General features: G+C 42.9%; 1 protein-coding gene across 2 annotated transcripts in view; it reads left to right on the forward strand.

Annotated features, from left to right (window-relative positions):
• LOC106587065 (xylosyl- and glucuronyltransferase LARGE2s) overlaps positions 1-24,413 on the forward strand; it is a 119,565-nt gene that overhangs the window by 47,838 nt on the left and 47,314 nt on the right. For both annotated transcript variants that reach the window (XM_014174962.3, XM_014174961.3), the window contains exon 2: positions 20,656-20,766. The gene's annotated coding sequence lies outside the window, so the exon portion shown is untranslated. The remainder of the gene's footprint in view (positions 1-20,655; positions 20,767-24,413) is intronic.

Consider the following 24,413-nt stretch of genomic DNA (forward strand, 5'->3'; position numbering starts at 1 on the left):
TTATCTTAAGAGCGAATGAGATGCGATGACGGGACTGGGTTTGGCATCCTCTCTTACATCAAAACATACCTGCAGACAAGAGACAGATGGAGAGAGACAGCATGATTAAGCCTTGCATTTTTTTTATTCTAGCACTGTCATTCATCTTAATCATCAGGGGGTGAAATACAAAACTGATCTTGGATCATTAACTCTGGGACTACTCCATCTCTATCTGTATTTCAATGTAAAGCATCTCTTGAATAAGACTTCCTGTTGACTCGACCAAGTGACCTCTCACCTCTGATCATGCTGTGCCCTCTATGTAGCCAGTTCAGATGCAGGAGGGGTTCACCGACACAGCTGATATAACCTAGAGGATTTAGGGAGAAGAGGGGAGATGGATAAAGTGAAGGGAGAGACTGAGAAAATCAGGTAGTTAAAGAGACAGTGTTCAACAGGAATCTGTGTGTGTGGCCTTACCAGGTGTCCACACTAAGTGGCTGCAGAGTACTTTATACTGAAAAACATGCAGACACATGAGGACAAACAATATCGTGTAGTTATAGAAATAATGAAGTGTCTTACTATTCTCCATGGTTGGTCCTCTTGCCTATTTGTTGAAGGTGGAAGGAGCCACAGTAATACACTTGAGCCTGCTTACTGCAAAACACAATCCATCAATCAGATTGATACACAAGTGTGTAGGTGTGGGTTATAGGGTGTCTAATTGTTCTACATTTTTTCAATATGGGTGACTCTTAAAAAAGCCTGTAAGTAGAAATCGAAGGGAGAGAAACTGGAAGAATACTCTTATTGCAATGTGGGTAGCTCTTAAAAGAGAGACTTTTGTTGTGTATAGTGTAGTCTACGGTGTTGCCAGGGTACAGCACCCTCTTCGAAGAAGTAGGAGGTGATAATCTCCTGCACATGGATTGCCTCCCGTGCTGCGATGTTGGCCCCGATACTTGAAACATCCTGCAGATCCCCTCCTGGTCCTCTGGCACACGGTGGCGAGCTGCAGATCCCCTCCTGGTCCTTGTGTCCATCCTAATGAAGTTCTGCAGGACAGGTAGCTTTCACACACCTGCATTCCTCTAGGAGGCAGTCTCAGATGGCCCTGGTCACCCAACCTTGCAGTGCCCTCGTTTTGAAGTAATCTCCAGTTGCAAGGTATCTATCTGTAGGAATATGGAAGATAATGTCATTATTCGAATTTTCCATCAGTTCATTGTGGATTACTGAAGTATAATATCTCTTATAACAAATCATGATAACGTTGGATAGCTAGATGTATGTGCACACATGTGCATGTGAAGCATGTGACAACAGCAGGATCATATCAAGGATAGTATCACAAATGAATACTTACAGTAAACACCACTTGAAGCTTGATGATGAGTTGATCATTTGAATCAGCTGTGAAGTGCTAAAACAAAAATGTGCACCCCTTTGAGTCCCCAGGACCAGGACTGAGAATCACTGCACTTCATTGGGACCTCTTCATCTGCAGACAGACTTTCACGGCTCTCGGTATCTGAGTACAGGAAACATCACAAAAAACAGACTTCATTATACTCAAATTAGACAGCACTTATATTATGTTACTATTATCTCTGTCCTCACTTCTAGGGACTGGAACTACACAAGTACCTGCCCTATCCAGAATAGCCTACTCTCTCACTTTGACAGTTGGGGCTGCTATCCTTTCACCCTCCTCCATGGCTGTGAGCTAGCTACCTACAAATGCAATAGCTAGCTAATATGAAGTTAGGTAGCTGGTGATTTTTAATTCACTTAGCTAGCTAGCTATACAGTATGTAAAGTTGGCTAGCTAGCTAGCTAGCTAAGTTAGCAGTTCATTTGAATTAGCCTGCATTTTCAAAATGTGTTTACTTACTTGAATAGGTCCTCCCAGCCTTGTGGACGATTGGAAACAGGACAGCAAAGTTTGTTTGTCACCAGAGCAGTTTAGAGCATATTACTATTTACCTGTGAATGAATTCATGAAATGACGAATGGATTAAACTGTTTACCCATTTAATAACCAGACCATACAAGAGCAGCACGTGGCAGTATACCAAGTATTAATGTATCCAGGGCATTAGTGTACATCAATTGGAGGGCGTGTTGTCCGAACCTCTGGCAGTCTCTATGGGGATACCACAGGGTTCAATTCTCGGGCCGACTCTTTTCTCTATATATATCAATGATGTCGATCTTGCTGCGGGTGATTCCCTGATCCACCTCTACGCAGACGATACCATTCTGTATACATCTGGCCCCTCTTTGGACACTGTGTTAACTAACCTCCAAACGAGCTTCAATGCCATACAACACTCCTTCCATGGCCAACTGCTCTTAAACGCAAGTAAAACCAAATGCATGCTTTTCAACCGTTCGCTGCACGCACCCGCCCACCCGACTAGCATCACTACTCTGGACGGTTCTGACTTAGAATATGTGGACAACTACAAAGACCTAGGTGTCTGGCTAGACTGTAAACTCTCCTTCCAGACTCATATTAACATCTCCAATCCCAAATTAAATCTAGAATCGGCATCCTATTTCGCAACAAAGCCTGCTTCACTCACGCCGCCAAACATACTCTCGTAAAACTGAGTATCCTACCGATCCTCGACTTCGGCGATGTCATTTACAAAATAGCTTACAATACTCTACTCAGCAAACTGGATGCAGTCTATCACAGTGCCATCCGTTTTGTCACCAAAGCCCCTTATACCACCCACCACTGCGACCTGTATGCTCTCGTCGGCTGGCCCTCGCTACATATTCGTCGCTAGACCCACTGGCTCCAGGTCATCTATAAGTCTATGCTAGGTAAAGCCCCGCCTTATCTCAGCTCACTGGTCACGATAACAACACCCACCCGTAGCATGCGCTCCAGCAGGTATATCTCACTGGTCGTCCCCAAAGCCAACACCTCCTTTGGCCGCCTTTCCTTCCAGTTCTCTGCTGCCAATGACTGGAACGATTTTCAAAAATCTCTGAAGCCGGATACTTATATTTCCCTCAATAACTTTAAACATCAGCTATCTGAGCAGCTAACCGATCGCTGCAGCTGTACGTAGCCCATCTGTAAATAGCCCACCCAATCTACCTACCTCATCCCCAAATTGTTTTTATTTACTTTTCTGCTCTTTTGCACACCAGTATTTCTACTTGCACATCATCATCTGCTCATCTATCACTCCAGTGTTAATTTGCTAAACTGAAATTACTTCGCGACTATGGCCTATTTATTTCCTTACCTCCTCACGCCATTTGCACACACTGTATATAGACTTTCTTTTTTGTCTGTTGTATTTTTGACTGTACACTTGTTTATTCCATGTGTAACTCTGTGTTGTTGTTTGTGTCGCACTGCTTTGCTTTATCTTGGCCAGGTCGCAGTTGTAAATGAGAACTTGTTCTCAACTAGCTTAACTGGTTAAATAAAGGTGAAATAAAAATGTCATAAAATAAAAATCATGGAATGTTGAGTCAAATATAACTTTGTTTTACCTATTATGAAGTTGGTTTTTTAACATAATATAAACTGGGTATTTGATACTTTTGACTGATATTATGAGTGTCTGATTTTTCATATCTGCATAGTAGTTAAAACGCTGTCACTTACACATTAAACTTTAGGTCACAGGTTACTTTGTGTGCTAAATGTGAAATGTTTTTTGCAATGGGAAGTAATAGTTGTACATTTCAATTGGGAAATGCTTAATGGTTGTGTTTTTGTATTCTTATTATTGGGACCTACTGGCTTATTATGTCCGAGTTCATGGACTGCTTATCCTTTAACATCATGTTGTGTGTGACTGCTGTCTTTCCATCGGCCCTATGCAATGGCGTAGAGGTGCCTGGAGAAGTCAGTATACTCTAATTTTGCCAAAAAGTTCCTAAATGAAGCAATGAAGCAAAGGCACCCTGTGTGAAAAATCCTGTTTTCCTATGTTTGTTATTGAGTTTTCCAATAGATTTTTCAGATTTTCACTCTCAAAATCACACCTTTTTTATTGATGAAATATACAGAATTTGATATTTTAAGTCCACAACAATGCTTAAAACACATCAATCTGATTGGGTGGGCCTGTGTCCACCCTGGCCCCATCCATGTGTATGCCCCTGATGCAAATAGTACATTATGACAATTGCACATCACAAATAGCCTAGTAAACAACACTTTTTTTACATTTTTTGAATAAGTGGTTTGCGTACCCATGATTGCCTTAGTTATTATTTAATGGTAGACAGGGGCGAAACTTTGGTTTTAGAAGTGGGGGGACATATTTTTTTATACACACATTTTTATTTAAAAAATATATATTCAGTCAGATAAACACTCCAAACAGCCTATCTGACCGCTCGGAGGCGTCCGCATGGTCCTAAAGCACACCGTTGCCTCGTTTTGTAAACTGGAAGGGGCAAAAATGCAATTTCAGAATGTGGGGGGGTTCATGTCCCAGTGAAAGTTGTGCCCCTGCTGGTAGATATCTTGAATTGAAACATACTTCCTACCCTACCGGCTACCGATGTCATTCTTCTGTGAGCTGCTCCATGCCAAAACCAGTGAGCTGCACATTCTTTCTCCCTGAAGATGATATTGTGCTGGAACCCGGTGCGGCGCGCATGTGAATGTATTTCACGTGTTTTGCGATTGTGTAGGCTACTTTGTACATGATTTCTCTATTGTACTACATAATTGATAAGTCGTATACACCTCCACTACACTACTTTGATACACATCAGTTAAGAAGTGAGTATACACAATGCCCACTGAAAATATTGTGTGTATACCCTCCACTACAAAATGTGCACTCTCCTACATGCTCTCCTACATGAGTGCGCTGGGATTACGGTTGCTGTCCTTTCAGAATCACAAACCTGTCACACACTGAAGGCCTATAGATTTGCCACTGCGCAAACATGTCTATAATAGATAAGGCTGTTAAGGTACTAATGTTTCAAGAAAGGAGTGTATATATTTGGACTGGCGAAGCGGTTTTATGCGCTGACAGAATGGAAGCTGATAATTCTGAATTATTTACCTCTGCAGGTCTCTGGAAGAAATTACGAGTCCTCACTATCCGAGACCGAGTCAAGACCAAGTACAAATGTATCCGACACCGATACATTTGTACATTGGTGTCGGATACATGTGTACTCGGTGTTGACCAAGTCTTGAGAATTACAAGTCTACAACACTTGGTTTAAGGATTTAAAACAGTTGTCTGAAAACATGAGAATTGTTGACAATGGTTTCAAGCTTGGATTACTGGTGAAATTAAACTTTGTAGCTCAAAAATTGATATAGAAAAAAAATAGATGTATCTTTTGTCTCTCTATGCTTCATAAGTTCCCTTCAATTCACATAGGGCTGAATGTATCTCACTGGAGAAAGCATCCGACTGAGCGAAACAGGGACCCTCTGTCTCTGTATTTGAAGCCCATCTACCGTGCATTTGGAAAGTATTCAGACCCCTTGACTTTTTCCACATTTTTTTATGTTACAGCCTTATTCTGACTTGTTGTCTACCTAATCAAATGTAAGCTACAGCTACGGCTAGCTAGCACTGCAGTGCATCACATGTGGTGAGTAGTTCACTCAAAGAAAGAGAAAGACCATAGTTGAACAGTTTTGAACAAATACATTTCTTCCAAAATTAAGGAGAGTTTTAATTTTTTTGTATTTTTTTTAAAACTTAGCTAGCAAATGCAGCTTGCTATTTTAGCCTACTCAAACAGAGAGGGATGCTATGTTAGCTAGCTATGGCTATCCAACATTAGAACTCTTCCAAGTCAAGGTAAGCTTTTAAAAAAAATTGTATTTCTTGCCACCGGGGCCCGCCAGCGTAACTGCTAAACTGCTTTCAGCTAGATGCAGGCAAGAGTGTGCAAGGCGGTATTGAATGGTGGCATTGATTACTCAAAATTGTCTCTACCTGTGCACCTACATTTTCAACTTTTAATTCATAATGGGTACAGGGAAAATTTGACAATCATGTAGTAGCCTAAACTTGTCAATGTTACGTTAAGCTGGGTTAATGGAATATGAATGACATTCATCCAATATGCTATGATAGAAATTAGGCAATGCTCATCATTTTTTTAATCATCCTAACCTCATCTTAATCGGCACTGACCGCCACTCGTGCAGCATCACCCAACCTCACCCCATCCCACCACACCCCAAGATATTTGTCTGCCCCTCTTTCCCATGAGTTTGTAAAAGTCTGTTCACTGCCGGACTACTTGTGATTTCTTTCCTCCCTCCCTAATCTCTCCCTCTCCCTCCCTATGATTCTCTTATTTTGTCCCTATTCTCTCATTTTCTCTTTCTTTCTCTCTTTATCTCCCTCCCTCCCATCCTCACCTCTCTCTCTCCTGTGAACCCCAAATAAGATTTGAATGCCATTTTCCTCAAGTGGCATGAAGGATGGCAGCGTGGCTGAAGAGAGCAGCCACAGTGCAATTCTTCTTTGACTACACAGGCCAGGCGGGGGATGCCGAGTAAGGACAAAGTGAAAAGCTGAATTGAGGAACGAGAAATAGTTAAATATTTCAGTAAGGTCAGGGGGAGCAGCTGCTTTCTGCATGGGAGTGGCAGTGTGTGTGTGTGTGTGTGTGTGTGTGTGTGTGTGTGTGTGTGTGTGTGTGTGTGTAGATGTGATGACTGTGGTTTTTTGCTTGGTTGTCTCTATAGTCCCATTTGGACTGGCATGCTGTGCAAAGAGCAAAACAGAGGAGAACATAGGCAGGGGGACACATGAAGGGATGCAAGGTGACGCAGAGGGAGGGGAGGTAAGATGTGAGAGAGAGGCAGAGTGAGAGAGAGGCAGAGTAAGGCAGGAAGAAAGGGGAGGAAAGACAAAGGATGGATTGGAGAGGCAAGGTAAGGCTGAAGGCTTAAAGACCTGAACTTTCCTCTCTTTGCCTCTCTCTCATTCAATTGAATTCAAAGGGCTTTATTGGCATGGGAAAAATACGTTTACATAGCCAAAGCATGTGAAATAGATAATGAACAAAAGTGAAATAAACAATAACAAATAAACAGTAAACATTACACTCACAAAAGTTCCAAAGGAATAGAGACATTTCAAATGTCATATTATAGCTATATACAGTGTTGTAACGATGTGCAAATAGTTAAAGTACAAAAGGTGGAAAAAATAAACATGGTCTTTGTTCTTCGCTGGCTGCCCTTTTTGTATTTCTATTTATTATGGATCGGGTGGTTGTCCTTGATGATCTTTTTGGCCTTCCTATGACAACAGGTGCTGTAGGTATCGTATTTGTATTTCTTATGGATCCCCATTAGATGATGCCAAGGCAGCAGCTACTCTTACTGGGGTCCAGCAAAATTAAGGCAGTTATACATTTTTAAAAACATTACAAAACATTCACAGATTTCACAACAGGTGCCTACTCCACCACTGCCACATATCTACAGTACTAAATCCATGTGTGTGTGATGAGTGTGTGTGTGTGTGTGTGTGTGTGTGTGTGTGTGTGTGTGTGTGTGTGTGTGTGTGTGTGTGTGTGTGTGTGTGTGTGTGTGTGTGTCTGTGCCTCTGTTTGTGTTGCTTCACAGTCCCCGCTGTTCCATACCATTTTTAAAGTTTTTTAAATCTAATTTTACTGCTTGCATCAGTTACTTGATGTGGAATAGAGTTCCATGTAGTCATGGCTCTATGTAGTACTGTGCGCCTCCCATAGTCTGTTCTGGACTTGTGGACTGTGAAGAGACCTCTGGTGACATAGCTTGTGGGGTATGCATGGGTGTCTGAACTGTGTGCCAGTAGTTCAGACTGACAGCTTGGTGCATTCAGCATGTCAATACCTCTCATAAATACAAGTAGTGATGAAGTCAATCTCTGCTCCACTTTGAGCCAGGAGAGATTCTCGTGCATATTATTAATATTAGCTCTCTGTGTACATCACGGAGCGCTAATATGTTCTGAGCCAATTGCAATTTTCCTAAGTCCTTTTTAGTGGCACCTGACCACACGACTGAACAGTAGTCAAGGTGCAACAAAAGTAGGGCCTGTAGGACCTGCCTTGTTGATAGTGTTGTTAAGAAGGCAGAGCAGCGCTTAATTATGGACATACATCTCCCCATCTTAGCTCCTGTTGTATCAATATGTTTTGACCATGACAGTTTACAATCCAGGGTTACTCCAAGTAGTTTAGTCATCTCAACCTGCGCAAATTCCACATTATTTATTACAAGATTTAGTTGAGGTTTAGGGTTCAGTGAATGATTTGTCCCAAATACAATGCTTTTAGTTTTAGAAATATTTAGGGATAACTTATTCCTTGCCACCCGCTCTGAAACGAACTGCAACTCTTTTTTAAGTGTTGTAGTCATTTCAGTCGCTGTAGTAGCTGACGTGTATAGTATTGAGTCATCCACATACAGTACATAGACACTCTGGCTTTACTGAAAGTCAAGTAAAGATTGAAAAAAGCAAGGGACCTAAACAGCTACCCTGGGGAATTCCTGATTCTCCCTGGATTATGCTAGAGAGGCTTCCAATAAAGAGCACCCTCTGTGTTCTGTTAGACAAGTAAATCTTTATCCACATTATAGCAGGGGATGTAAAGCCAGAACACATACGTTTTTCCAGCAGCAGGCTATGATCAATAATGTCAAAAGCTGCACTGAAGTCTAACAAGACAGCCCCCTCAATAATGTTATCATAATTTTCTCTCTCATGACTCATTTGTGTACGTGCTGTGCATGATGAGTATCCTTCCCTATAAGCGTGCTGAAAGTCTGTTGTCAATTTGTTTACCTTGAACTAGCATAGTATCTGGTCAAACACCATTTTTGTCCAGAAGTTTACTAAAGGTTGGTAACAGGCTGATTGGTCGGCTATTTGAGCCAGTAAAGGGGGCTTTACTATTCTTGGGTAGCGGAATGACTTTATCCTCCCTCCAGACCTGAGGGCACACACTTTCTAGTAGGCTTAAATTGAAGATGTGGCAATATTGTCTGCTATTATCCTCAGTAATTTTCCATCCAGATTGTCAGACCCTGGTGGCTTGTTGTTGTTGATAGACAACAATAATTGTTTCACCTCTTCCACACACTTCCACATACAGAATTCAAAAGCAATATTCTTGTCTTTCATAATTTGATCCGATATACTTGGATGTGTAATGTCAGCATTTGTTGCTGGCATGTCATCCCTAGGTTTTCTTATTTTGCCAATGGAAAATTAATTAAAGTAGTTGGCAATATCAGCGAGCTTTGTGATGAATGAGCCATCTGATTCAATAAATGATGGATCCAAGTTGGCTTTTTTCCCAAAAATGTAATTTTAGTGCCCCAAAGCTTTTTACTATCATTCTTTATATAATTTATCTTTGTTTCATAGTATAGTTTATTTTATTTTTATTTAGTTTATTCACATGATTTCCTAATTTGCAATATGTTTGCCAATCAGTTGGGCTACCAGTCTTACTTGCCATACCTTTTGCCTCATCTCTCTCAACCACACAATTTTTCAATTCCTCATCAATCCGAGGGGATTTAACAGTTTTTACTGTGATTTTCTTAATGGGTACATGCTTATTAGTAACTGGAATAAGCAATTTCATAAATGTGTCAAGTGCAGCATCTGGTTGCTCCTCATTACACACCACAGACCAGCAAATATTTTTGACATCATCAACATATGAATCAACACAAAAATTATTATATGACCTCTGATACACTCACTATATTAGGCCCAGCCTTTGGATCTTTGATTTTCCTAGATATGGCTATTATATTGTGATCACTACATCCTATATATTTGAATACTGCTTTAAAGCAAATTTCTGCAGCATTAGTAAAGATGGGATCAATACATGTTGATGATTTCATTCCTGTGCTGTTACCAACTACCCTGGTAGGTTGACTGACAACCTGAACCAGGTTGCAGGCACTGGTTACTGGATACTTTGAATGCTAAAATCACTTATTTAAAATCCTTTTTCAAATGTTCAGAGCTAGCCCTCCTGCTGTTGTTTGACCCCACATGGACTACGATAGTGTCAGCTCCCGACATCTGTCATTGAACAGTCAGAAGCAGCCTTGTGATATCCTGTACTCGTGCTCCTGGGTAACACAGGATTTTTGCCTTTGGAACTGAGCTGTTTCTCTACCATAGAGCTGCCTATGATGACAGCTGGTGATGTTGAATGGGCCTGTGTCTCAGGTAGCCTAAAGGTCTGATGAGGGTGGGAGCTCCGAGGATCTGAACCCGAGGTTGAAGCCACTGGAGAGGGAGACAGAACCGAGGACAAAGACGCAGGTACCTCCGGATCCGATCTTGAATGGGAAGCCCCCATGGAAGAAGGCGCCGGAACCTCTGGACCTAGGGCGGCAAAGCTGTTTCTGGTCGATGTCAGATCTGGGTTCAACATCTGCATGGAGACCTCCGTTGCCAAAGGATGCTTTCTTAGACTTCCAAGGCTTGTGACATACCTCCATGGCTGGTTGGTTGGGTCGAGAACAGCTCCTTCTCCAGGGAAGGGGGAGACCCAATCGGGGATGGAACCCTGCTGAGCACCGGCCAGTCGGCTGTTGAGAGCCGACACGGCAGTAAAACTTCCACCAGGCCAGAGCGGCATCCGGCAAATGGGGTGGAAGAAAAATAAAAAGTAGGCGAGCGTGGATTCGCCAGTAGATTCCCCCTATGCGGAATCAGGCAGTATCCCGGGACAGACAGCAGTGCTCACAGCAACTAAGCCCAACAGAGCTGCAGGAGCCAAAATAAAATAAAAGTATATAAAAACACTGTCAGGTTTCAAACATACATCACAAATGTTGCTGTTGTGATGGCACACTGTGGTATTTCACCCAATAGATATGTGAGTTTATCAGAATTTGATTTGTTTTCAAAAGATCTGAAAGAAATATGTCTCTCTAATATGGTCATACATTTGGCAGGAGGTTAGGAAGCGCAGCTCAGTTTACACCTCTTTTTGTGGGCAGTGTGCACATAGCCTGTCTTCTCTTGAGAGCCAGTAGCAAGGCTATGCTATGCTCTCTCAATAGCAATGCTTACTGAGTCTTTACATAGTCAAAGCTTTCCTTAATTTTGGGTCAGTCACAGTGGTCAGGTATTCTGCCAATGTTTACTCTCTGTTTAGGGCCAAATAGCATTCTAGTTTGCTCTGTTTTTTTTTAAATAATTATTTCCAATGACAAGTATCTTTTTGTTTTCTCATGATTTGGTTTGGTGTAATTGTGTTGCTGTCTTGGTGTTCTGTGGGGTCTGTTTGTATTTGTGAACAGAGCCCCAGAACCAGCTCTCTCTCTATGGTTAGTGTTAATATTGATGATGTGATTGGTTTCATATGCACTTTTAACCTGGTCTAAAAGACTTGCATGCATGTGTGGGTATAGTCATGGCGATAGTGTGTGGTAGGTACACTCATCCGCTTCTACACTTCTCTGCCTCTGTTCCTTCTGTGTATGTGGTCTATATTTATATGGCTATAGCAAGGTAAGCCCATGTGTGACTGGGGTATGTTGTGGGTGTCTGGTAGTGCAGTGAACAGATAAGGCCTCTCACCTACTTCTAACCAGACTACAAGTTACTGGTATTCATGGTTATTACATGGTAAAAGCTCTTCCTGTGTGTTATACTGCTTGTTTACATTATACTTCTGTCACGACTTCCGCCGAAGTCGGTCCCTCTCCTTGTTCGGGCGGCGTTCGGCGGTCGACGTCACCGGCCTTCTAGCCATCGCCGATCCACTTTTCATTTTCCATTTGTTTTGTCTTTGTCTTACACACCAGGTTTCAATCCCCCAATTACTTGTTCATTATTTAACCCTCTGTTCCCCCATGTTTGTTTGTGAGTAATTGTTTGTCTTGTATACGGTCCGTTATTGTGGGCTCGGTATATTGTGTTTGTATTTGTGATTACTTGAGTAAATACGTTGATTACTCATATCTGCTGTCCTGCGCCTGACTCTCTACGCCAGCTACAGGCCGATTACAACTTCGGTCACAAATAGAACAATGATATTTCACCGGATGTATAAATGTGAAGCCTCCGCTTGGCATTTCCTCTCACTACCATGGTAGTGAGAGGAAGCCCAGTGGCCGGCAGTGGGAGATGATGGAACAAGATGGATTTTGGCCGACATTCTGCAGATTTTGTCATCAGTGAAACGTTTCATCTCAATACAGTTTTCTGTTCCCAAAACTGGAATATGTTACGAACGGAGTGGTGTAAGTTTTGTAAACTTTACCCTTTGGCAAACTTTTTTGTTTGTTTGCGTAGTTTTGAAAGAGTGCAAAGGCGAATTGAGTTATTGCTCACACGCAATTCGGAGTAAGCGTTCCCTAAAGGAAATATGCAAATGTACTAGAACGCACCTATAAGATCTCGCTAGCTCGTGCTTGGCTATGCCCACCTCCTTGCTTGTTCTGCCCACTATGACTGTCTGTTTTGGTTAAATTATAAAAAAATATTTGCCTTGTTTCAGGGGAGGGCCTGAAGAGAACAGACAAACACACACACTCAGTCACTCACTCACTGGTGTAGGTGAAAGGAAGTAAAAGTAAATTGCTTGTGCTTGTTTGTGCTGGGACGCACACTAAAAAGATAAAAGAAAGGGGGAAAAACAGGTGGAGGGAGAAGGAAACATGCAGTGGTAGAAAAAGTACCCAATTGTCATACCTTAATTGAAAATTACTCAAGTAAAAGAGAAAGTCACCAAGTAAAAGTAATATAATTAAGTATCAAAAGTAAAAATCATTTAAAATTGAAGTTAGATCAGAGGCAATAGGGATGATCGGGGATGCTCTCTTGAGAGAGAATTTTAGCCTAATGCAATTCCATCTCAGTGGAGGGAGGGGGCGACTTCAAGCTAGTTCTCTGGTAAATGTCAAACCCAGGTTCTTTGAATACATGTTCACATCGTAGTGTTTGTGTGTGACCAACAGGAACACCATCTGATACCCTGACCGTCAGTTTGGTGAGAATCACACATGTTATCGCCATCTACACCAAACTCCAATGTGTGTGTTTGTATGTGTGTGTGTCTGTCTGCGCATGTGTACTTGCGCTCGTGTGTGTGTCCTAGCCTTTTGTCTGCTGCTGTACCCTTAGTGGTGCGTTCAGAGGCTAGCATTGATTCACACTTGACACCATCTCCAGAGAGCGGGGTGGATCGGTGACGATGTGTTGAATGTAGTTTTATAGGGTTGTCAAGTTGGACCGAGCTCATCATGAAAATCCTCTTCAACTTCATCCAGGTATTCAACAATCTCCCAGAATAGCTTTAGTGCTCACCAGGCGGTAGAGCCCTATTCTGGGAAGCCCAATGTTGCAACCCTAGATTGCTAGCACACTGGTGTGGGTGTTGTTGCGTCACTCACTGCTAACTGCATTGACAGTGGGAGATGTGATGTGCGCTAAGCTAAAGTGGCGGCTGTGCTCTGTATGCTAAGCTAATGTAGCACTGTGCTACTTTGGGGGCCATGAGTGTAATGGAGCAGAGAGAGATTACTGTTCTACATTACCTTCATTATCTCTGCGGTCGTTCCTGAAGAGAGAACAATATCCCGTTAGGTTATAATTGGATTGTTCTTAAGGGCAGTGTGTGTGTGTTTTGACTAGTCATGCATGGAATGTTTCGAGGGATACAGACACACACATGCACGCATGCCCTTTTAATGAGGGTCATTTGGCTATACAGTACAGTATCTTTCTCATACAAAATACTCATCTCACACAGGTCGCTCTCTACACCCACTCAATAGGCCTACACACCAAACTCACTCACTGCTCTCAAACTTGGCCAAACTATAACCCTCATTTGACAAGTTTTATTCTGGATTTGTAAAGTATATTGGAAACGTACTTTTTTCCCCCTATCCTTATCTTTGCCCTGTTAACTTATCGTGATGACATCCAAGCTCTCTTTGCGCACAAGGAAGTAATATAATTCTAAACAGCAATGTCATTTTTTCAGTTTTTGCTGCTAGCAGTAAGAAGTCATCATCTTTTTAAATAAAAATAAGTAATGTCTATTTTAATACTATCAGCTGTGCCTTGTTGGAGCCACCACTCTCGCTCTACATCTCCCATTTTCTCTTTCTAACCCCTCTCCATTTCCCTTTCCCTTTCCCTCTGCTTACTCTTCTTTCTCACTCTGCCCCCGTCTTCCCCTTGTTCTCTCTTCCTCCTTTTCTCCCTCCCTCTCTCTCTCTCTCACTCGCTCTCTGTTTCTCCTTCTTACTCACTTTTTTTCTCTGATTAGTGTCTCTAATTGGCTCGTGTCCATATGTACAGCCCAGACCCTGCTTGATTGATGATGAGTCAGAGTGTCAGACTGATTGACTGGATTGCTTGATTAGAGGGTAGTGCTGTCTCTACTATCTCCCTGAGTGTTTTATCTGTGTAATACGTAAAGAAACACTGGCCTTCCCTCCCTACCTATGACCATCTCTCCCTTCACCCCTCCCTCCCCTCCTCTTCTTTCATCTCACTTCACCCCTCCTCTCCCCCAGACAGTGTGACTGTTTGGGGTATAGTAGGTTTTCCTCCTCCCCTGGTCGTATAGAGCTTTAGAGCTGGCCCAGTCATGTCACCATCAGTGGGCTGTTACCATACTGGGCTGCTGTTAACAGACAAACAATGGCAATACTCCAGCTATTAATAGTCAACGGGAAGAGAAGAATAGACAGAGACCCAATGTGGATCTGAGAGTGTGTGTGGGTGTGCATGCGTGTGCTTGATTGCATGCGTGCATGACTGTGTGAGGCTCAGTGTGTAACTTTAATGCCTCAGGCCCCTGCTGTCAGTGTCTAATATGGAGACTGTTGTGTAGGTGAGTATGTGTCTACTCCCAGGGCCCAAAGGCAGACATTTCTTGAGCTTTTGACAGAGGTCACGTCCTCTATTCTCTCTAAGAAGGAGATGGCCATCTGGAAACACAGCAAGGAGAGAAGGATGGGCGAAGGACATAATACACTTGTTCTGTTACTTACTCTCTTTGCTCTTGCTTCCATCTTAAAATACCCCAGTGTTTTCAGCCTCCCTCTGTCTCTTATAATGTAGTACCATGTGACTTAGTCACTCTCAAAGTCTGTAATGAACTCTCATTCACTCTCACTGATTGTCTTTATCCGGCGCCGACAGAGATGGCCGCCTCGCTTCGCGTTCTCAGGAAACTATGCAGTATTTTGTTTTTTTATGTATTATTACTTACATTGTTACCCCAGGAAATCTTAAGTTTTATAGCCGGGAGGAACTATTGGATATAATAGCAACGTCAACTTACCAACATTACGACCAGGAATTTGACTTTCCCGAAGCGGATCCTCTGTTTGGACCACCACCCAGGACAATGGATTGGATCCCAGCCGGCGACCCAAAACAACGGCGCCGCAGGAGGGGCAGAAGAACCGGTCTTCTAGTCAGGCTCCGTAGACGAGCACATCGCGCACCGCTCCCGAGTTTACTACTCGCCAATGTCCGGTCTCTTGACAACAAGGTAGACGTAATCCGAGCAAGGTTTGCCTTCCAGAGAGACATCAGAGATTGTAACGTTCTTTGTTTCACAGAAACGTGGCTCACTCGAGACACGCTATCGGAGTCGGTACAGCCACCTGGTTTCTTCACACTTCACGCCGACAGAAACAAACAAACATCTCTCTGGTAAGTAGAAGGGCGGGGGGGTATGCCTTATGATTAACGAGACGTGGTGTGATCATACAAACATACAGGAACTCAAGTCCTTTTGCTCACCTGACCTAGAATTCCACAATCAAATGTTGACCGCATTATCTACCAAGAGAATTCTCTTCGATTATAATCACAGCCGTATATATCCCCCCCCCCCATCCCAAGCAGACACATCGATGGCCCTGAATGAACTTCATTGGACTCTATGTAAACTGGAAACCACATATCCTGAGGCTGCATTCATTGTAGCTGGGGATTTTAACAAAACTAATCTGAAAACTAGACTCCCTAAATTTGATCAGCATATCGAATGCGCTACCCGGGCGGAAAAAATCCTGGACCATTGTTACTCAAACTTCCGCAACGCATACAAAGCCCTGCCCCGTCCTCCTTTCGGAAAATCTGACCACGACTCCAATTTGTTGCTCCCCAGCCTATAGACAGAAACTAAAACAGGAATCGCCCATGCTCAGGTCTGTTCAACGCTGGTCCGACCAATCTGATTACACGCTTCAAGATTGCTTCGATCACGTGGACTGGGATATGTTCCGCATAGCGTCGGATAACAACATTGATGAATACGCTGATTCGGTGAGCGAGTTTATTAGCAAGCGTATCGGTGATGTTGTACACACAGCAACTATTAAAACCTGACCCAACCAGAAACTGTGGATTGATGGCAGCATTCGTGCAAAACTGAAAGCGCAAACCACTGCTTTTAATCAGGGCAAGGCAACCAGTAACATGACTGAATACAAACAGTGTAGCTATTCCCTCCGCAAGGCAATCAAACAAGCTAAGCGTCAGTATAGAGACAAAGTAGAGTCGCAACTCAACGGTTCAGACACGAGAGGTATGTGGCAGGGTCTACAGTCAATCACGGACTACAAAAAGAAAACCAGCCCCGTCGCGGACCACAATATCCTGCTCCCAGACAAACTAAACAACTTCTTTGCATGCTTTGAGGTCAATACAGTGCCAACGAAATGGCCCGATACCAAATCCTGCAGGCTCTCCTTCACCGCAGCCAACGTGAGTAAAGCATTTAAATGTGTTAACCCTCGCAAGGCTGCCGGCCCAGACGGCATGCGCAGACCAGCTGGCTGGTGTGTTTACAGACATATTCAATCAATCCTTATCCCAGTCTGCTATTCCCACATGCATCAAGAGGGCCACCATTGTTCCAGTTCCCAAGAAAGCTAAGGTAACTGAGCTAAATGACTATCGCCCCATAGCACTCACCTCCGTCATCATGAAGTGCTTTGAGAGACTAGTCAAGGATCATATCACCTCCACCCTACCTGACACCCTAGACCCACTCCAATTTGCTTACTGCCCCAATAGGTCCACAGACGATGCAAACGCAATCTTCAAACACAATTTCACATGGAAAAGTCCACAGACCCACTCCAAAAGGCTTTCGGAGCCATCATCGACTCAGTGGGTTTTGTCCAACATGTCTCTGGACCTACTCACTGCCACAGTCATACTCTGGACCTAGTTTTGTCCCATGGAATAAATGTTGTGGATCTTAATGTTTTTCCTCATAATCCTGGATTATCGGACCACCATTTTATTGCGTTTGCAATCGCAACAAATAATCTGCTCAGACCCCAACCAAGGAGCATTAAAAGTCGTGCTATAAATTCTCAGACAACCCAAAGATTCCTTGATGCCCTTCCAGACTCCCTCTGCCTACCCAAGGACGTCAGAGGACAAAAATCAGTTAACCACCTAACCGAGAAACTCAATTTAACCTTGCGCAATACCCTAGATGCAGTTGCACCCCTAAAAATTAAAAACATCTGTCATAAGAAACTAGATCCCTGGTATACAGAAAATACACGAGCTCTGAAGCAAGCTTCCAGAAAATTGGAACGGAAATGGCGCCACACCAAACTGGAAGTCTTCCGACTAGCTTGGAAAGACAGTGCCGTGCAGTATCGAAGAGCCCTCACTGCTGCTCGATCATCCTATTTTTCCAACTTAATTGAGGAAAATAAGAACAATCCGAAATTTATTTTTGATACTGTCGCAAAGCTAACTAAAAAGCAGCCTTCGCAAATGGAGGATGGCTTTCACTTCAGCAGTAATAAATGTATGAACTTCTTTGAGGAAAAGATCATGATCATTAGAAAGCAAATTACGGACTCCTCTTTAAATCTGGGTATTCCTCCAAAGCTCCATTGTCCTGAGTCTACACAATTCTGCCAGGACCTAGGATCAAGTGAGATACTAAAGTGTTTTAGTACTATATCTCTTGACACAATGATGAAAATAATAATGGCCTCCAAACCCTCAAGCTGCATACTGGACCCTATTCCAACTAAACTACTGAAAGAGCTGCTTCCTGTGCTTGGCCCTCCTATGTTGAACATAATAAACGGCTCTCTATCCACCGGATGTGTACCAAGCTCACTAAAAGTGGCAGTAATAAAGCCTCTCTTGAAAAAGCCGAATCTTGACCCAGAAATTATAAAAAACTATCGGCCTATATCGAATCTTCCATTCCTCTCAAAAACTTTAGAAAAAGCTGTTGCACAGCAACTCACTGCCTTCCTGAAGACAAACAATGTATACGAAACGCTTCAGTCTGGTTTTAGACCCCATCATAGCACTGAGACTGCACTTGTGAAGGTGGTAAATGACCTTTTAATGACGTCAGACCGAGGCTCTGCATCTGTCCTCGTGCTCCTAGATCTTAGTGCCGCTTTTGATACCATCGATCACCACATTCCTTTGGAGAGATTGGAAACCCAAATTGGTCTACATGGACAAGTTCTGGCCTGGTTTAAATCTTATCTGTCGGAAAGATATCAGTTTGTCTCTGTGAATGGTTTGTCCTCTGACAAATCAATTGTACATTTCGGTGTTCCTCAAGGTTCCGTTTTAGGACCACTATTGTTTTCACTATATATTTTACCTCTTGGGGATGTCATTCGAAAACATAATGTTAAATTTCACTGCTATGCGGACGACACACAGCTGTACATTTCAATGAAACATGGTGAAGCCCCAAAATTGCCCTCGCTAGAAGCCTGTGATTCAGACATAAAGAGATGCTTGTTCTAGGTCCCAAGAAACAAAGAGATCTTCTGTTGAATCTGACAATTAATCTGGATGGTTGTACAGTCGTCTCAAATAAAACTGTGAAGGACCTCGGCGTTACTCTGGACCCTGATCTCTCTTTTGAAGAACATATCAAGACTGTTTCAAGGACAGCTTTTTTCCATCTACGTAACATTGCAAAAATCAGAAACTTTCTGTCCAAAAATGACGCAGAAAAATTAATCCATGCTTTTGTTACTTCTAGGCTGGACTACTGCAATGCTCTACTTTCCGGCTACCCAGATAAAGCACTAAACAAACTTCAGTTAGTGCTAAATACGGCTGCTAGAATCCTGACTAGAACCAACAAATTTGATCATATTACTCCAGTGCTAGCCTCCCTACACTGGCTTCCTGTTAAGACAAGGGCTGATTTCAAGGTTTTACTGCTAACCTACAAAGCATTACATGGGCTTGCTCCTACCTATCTTTCCGATTTGGTCCTGCCGTACATACCTACACGTACGCTACAGTCACAAGACGCAGGCCTCCTAATTGTCCCTAGAATTTCTAAGCAAACGGCTGGAGGTAGGGCTTTCTCCTATAGAGCTCCATTTTTATGGAATGGTCTGCCTACCAATGTGAGAGACGCAGACTCAGTCTCAACCTTTAAGTCTTTACTGAAGACTTATCTCTTCAGTAGGTCCTATGATTAAGTATAGTCTGGCCCAGGAGTGTTTAGGTGAACGGAAAGGCTGGAGCAACGAACCGCCCTTGCTGTCTCTGCCTTGCCGGTTCCCCTCTTTCCACTGGGATTCTCTGCCTCTAACCCTTTTACAGGGGCTGAGTCACTGGCTTACTGGTGTTCTTCCATGCCGTCCATGGGAGGGGTGCGTCACTTGAGTGGGTTGAGTCACTGACGTGGTCTTCCTGTCTGGGTTGGCGCCCCCCCTTGGGTTGTGCCATGGCGGAGATCGTTGTGGGCTATACTCGGCCTTGTCTTAGGACGGTAAGTTGGTGGTTGGAGACATCCCTCTAGTGGTGTAGGGGCTGTGCTTTGGCAAAGTGGGTGGGGTTATATCCTGCCTGTTTGGCCCTGTCCGGGGGTATCATCGGATGGGGCCACAGTGTCTTCTGATCCCTCCTGTCTCAGCCTCCAGTATTTATGCTGCAGTAGTTTATGTGTCGGGGGGCTAGGGTCAGTCTGTTACATCTGGAGTATTTCTCTTGTCTTATCCGGTGTCCTGTATGAATTTAAATATGCTCTCTCTAATTCTCTCTTTCTGTCTTTCTCTCGGAGGACCTGAGCCCTAGGACCATGCCTCAGGACTACCTGGTATGATGACTCCTTGCTGTCCCCAGTCCACCTGGCCGTGCTGCTGCTCCAGTTTCAACTGTTCTGCCTGCGGCTATGGAACCCTGACCTGTTCACCGGACATGCTTGTTGCACCCTCGACAACTACTATGATTATTATTATTTGACCATGCTGGTCATTTATGAACATTTTAACATCTTGACCATGTTCTGTTATAATATCCACCCTGCACAGCCAGAAGAGGACTGGCCACCCCTCAAAGCCTGGTTCCTCTCTAGGTTTCTTCCTAGGTTTTTGGCCTTTCTAGGGAGTTTTTCCTAGGGAGTTTTTCCTAGCCACCGTGCTTCTTTCACATGCATTGCTTGCTGTTTGGGGTTTTAGGCTGGGTTTCTGTACAGCACTTTGAGATATCAGCTGATGTACAAAGGGCTATATAAATAAATTTGATTTGATTTGACTATGATTGATTGATTAAACAAACTCCTGTTTGTTTATTGTACTTTTGATCAACTTGTATGCTATTTGTTATCCAAATCCCTGAGCACGATTTTATGTTATTTATCTTCAGCTGTAATGCTCACTGTTTCCCTGTTTCTTTCCAGGTTGAGGGAGGATTTCCCTCTTGTATTACCCTCTTTCCAGGCTGACCGGTGAGGTCTCCTACTACTGAGAGGTTGCTTTTCCCATCGACGGAATTTCAGATAGTGAACCTGGTGAGTAAACAATGGGAATTCTTAGCTTTCAAGTATCTGGAGGTCATTGGCAACTTTGCTGTTTGTGTGAGTGTGTAAGTGCATGTATCATTGTCTGTAACGTGCATGATGTCGCTCTTGCTGCTGGTGAGTCTCTGATCCACCTCTATGCAGACGACACCATTCTGTATAATTCTGGCCCTTCTTTGGACACTGTGTTAACAACCCTCCAGATGAGCTTCAATGCCATACAACTCTCCTTTCGTGCCCTCCAACTGCTCTTAAATAAAAGTAAAACTAAATGCATGCTCTTCATCCGATCGCTGCCTGCACCTGCCTGCCCGTCCAGCATCACTACTGTGGACGGTTCTGACTTAGAATATGTGGACAACTACAAATACCTAGGTGTCTGGTTAGACTGTAAGCTCTCCTTCCAGACTCACATCAAACATCTCCAATCCAAAGTTAAATCTAGAATTGGCTTCCTATTTCTCAACAAAGTATCCTTCACTCATGCTGCCAAACATACCCTCGTAAAAACTGACCATACTACCGATCCTCGACTTCGGCTATGTCATTTACAAAATAGCCTCCAATACCCTACTCAATAAACTGGATGCAGTCTATTACAGTGCCATCCATTTTGTCACCAAAGCCCCATATACTACCCACCACTGCGACCTGTACGCTCTCGTTGGCTGGCCCTCGCTTCATACTCGTCGCCAAACCCACTGGCTCCAGGTCATCTTCAAGACCCTGCTAGGTAAAGTCCCCCCTTATCTCCGCTCACTGGTCACCATAGCAGCACCCACCTGTAGCACATGCTCCAGCAGGTATATCTCTCTGGTCACCCCCAAAGCCAATTCCTCCTTTGGCCGTCTCTCCTTCCAGTTCTCTGCTGCCAATGACTGGAACGAACTACAAAAATCTCTGAAACTGGAAACACTTATCTCCCTCACTAGCTTTAAGCACCAGCTGTCAGAGCAGCTCACAGATCACTGCACCTGTACATAGCCCATCTATAATTTAGCCCATACAACTACCTCTTCCCCTACTGTATTTATTTATTTTGTTTATTTTGCTCCTTTGCGCCCCATTATTTCTATTTCTACTTTGCACTTTCTTCCACTGCAAATCTACCATTCCAGTGTTTTACTACCAGTGTTTTACTTGCTATATTGTATTTACTTTGCCACCATGGCCTTTACCTCCCTCATCTCACCTCATTTGCTCACATTGTATATAGACTTATTTTTCTACTGTATTATTGACTGTGTTGTTGTATGTGTCGAACTGCTTTGCTTTATCTTGGCCAGGTCACAATTGTAAATGAGAACTTGTTCTCAACTTGCCTACCTGGTTAAATAAAGGTGAAATAAAATAAAATAAATAAAAATGTGTGTGTGTGTGTTAGGTCATTGCTCAAAGTAATGTACAGTGATGCACACCAAAGTCATGAATGTAAAACCCAGAGCCATTGATATGAACTAGTTATTACCACAGCATGTCTGATTTTAAACATACGTCTCAGTAGTGGTAATCCTGTTACTGGATCTCTGCATTGGTGATACATACACACACACACACATACACAGTCACACACCCTGCAAGTTGCAGGGAAGATAAGTCAGGTTGTATGAATGTGGAAGGGTGTGTGCCTGCATGCCTGTGTCTATGCGTGTTTCTAACTGTACCCTGCGAAGCTTCGTATAGTGTGGTTCAATCAGCCTCGGCGCAGCAGCGCTAGACTGGGTCTTTCTGCTGATATCTGTGTTGTTATCCCCCATCTGTCAGCCTGCTGTCTGCCTGGCCTCCATTGCTTTGATCCATGCACACTTAACATTGCTGCAAATGGCTTGGCTTTAGATTTGTCCTCATTAAACATTTAAAACACAATCTATATTCACAGCCAGATGTGGTGATGTGTGGGTAAGTTTGTTTGTGTGTGTGAGTGATGCGCGGGTTGACTCACAACCCGCAGTCCCCGCAGTTATATCCACGGGGCAGGCACATTTAGGGTCATGAAATGTTGTGTGGATGAAAGGCAGGTTGAAAAAAGAAAAAACAATAAATGTATCATTCATGTGCAACTTATAGGCTACATTGAGGTTTTTCTTAAATAATTTTCGGCCTATCTGGCATTACCCCTACCTACATGTACACATTACCTCAACTAGCCTGTACCCCCTCACATTGACTCGGTACAGGTACCCCCTGTATATAGCCTCGTTATTGTTATGTAATCTTATTGTGTTACTTTTTATTTTATTTTTCACATTCTCTGCACAACTGAGCAAGAGGACAAGTACATTAGAGTGTTTAGTTTGAGAAACAGACGCCTCCCAAGTCCTCAACTGGCAGCTTCATTAAATAGTACCCACAAAACACCAGTCTCAACATCAACAGTGAAGAGGCGACTCCGGGATGCTAGCCTTCTAGGCAGAGTTGCAAAGAAAAATACAAATCTCAGGCTGGCTAATAAAAAGAAAAGATTTAGATGGGCAAAATAACACAGACACTGGACAGAGGAACTCTGCCTAGAAGGCCAGCATCCCGGAGTCGCCTCTTCACTGTTGACGTTGAGACTGGTGTTTTGCGGGTACTATTTAATGAAGCTGCCATTTGAGGACTTGTGAGGCATCTGTTTCTAAAACTAGACACTCTAATGTACTTGTCCTCTTGCTCAGTTGTGCACGGGGCCTCCCACTCCTCTTTCTATTCTGGTTAGAGCCAGTTTGCGCTGTTCTGTGAATGGAGTAGTACACACCGTTGTATGAGATCTTCAGTTTCTTGGCAATTTCTTGCATGGAATAGCCTTAATTTCTCAGAACAAGAATAGACTGACGAGTTTCAGAAGAAAGTTATTTGTTGCTGGCCATTTTGAGGCTGTAATCGAACCCACAAATGCTGATGCTCAACTAGTCTAAAGAAGGCCAGTTTTATTGCTTCTTCAATCAGGACATCAGTTTTCAGCTGTGCTAACATAATTGCAAAAGGGTTTTCAAATGATCAATTAGCCTTTTAAAATAATAAACTTGGATTAGCTAACACAACATGCCATTGGAACACAGGAGTGATGGTTGCTGATAGTGGGCCTCTGTACGCCTATGTAGATATTCATAAAAGATCTGCCGTTTCCAGCTACAATAGTCATTTACAACATTAACATTATCTACACTGTATATCTGATCAATTCGATGTTATTTTAATGGACCAAAAATTTGCTTTTCTTTCAAAAATAAGGACATTTCTGAGTGACCCCTAACTGTTGAACGGTAGTGTAAATGGAGGGCCTACATGTGGCCTATCAACTTTCACAGTGAAAGCTTTTGTTGAATGTTTTGTGCATATGAATTAAATGAATATTGCCAAATGCATCAGTAAAAAATATTTTGCCTATTTAATGCAACCCTTGCTGTTATCACAGAGCAGCATGCTTTAAAATTGTAAAATGTAATTTAATTTAACCTTTATTTAACAAGGCAAGTCAGTTAGGAACAAATTCTTATTTACACTGCTCAAAAAAATAAAGGGAACACTAAAATAACACATCCTAGATCTGAATGAATGAAATAATCTTATTAAATACTTTTTTCTTTACATAGTTGAATGTGCTGACAACAAAATCACATAAAAATGATCTATGGAAATCCAATTTATCAACCCAT

The sequence above is a fragment of the Salmo salar genome, chromosome 26 (genome assembly GCF_965601325.2).
Source record: "Salmo salar chromosome 26, fSalSal1, whole genome shotgun sequence".
In the NCBI taxonomy this organism is placed as follows: domain Eukaryota; kingdom Metazoa; phylum Chordata; class Actinopteri; order Salmoniformes; family Salmonidae; genus Salmo; species Salmo salar.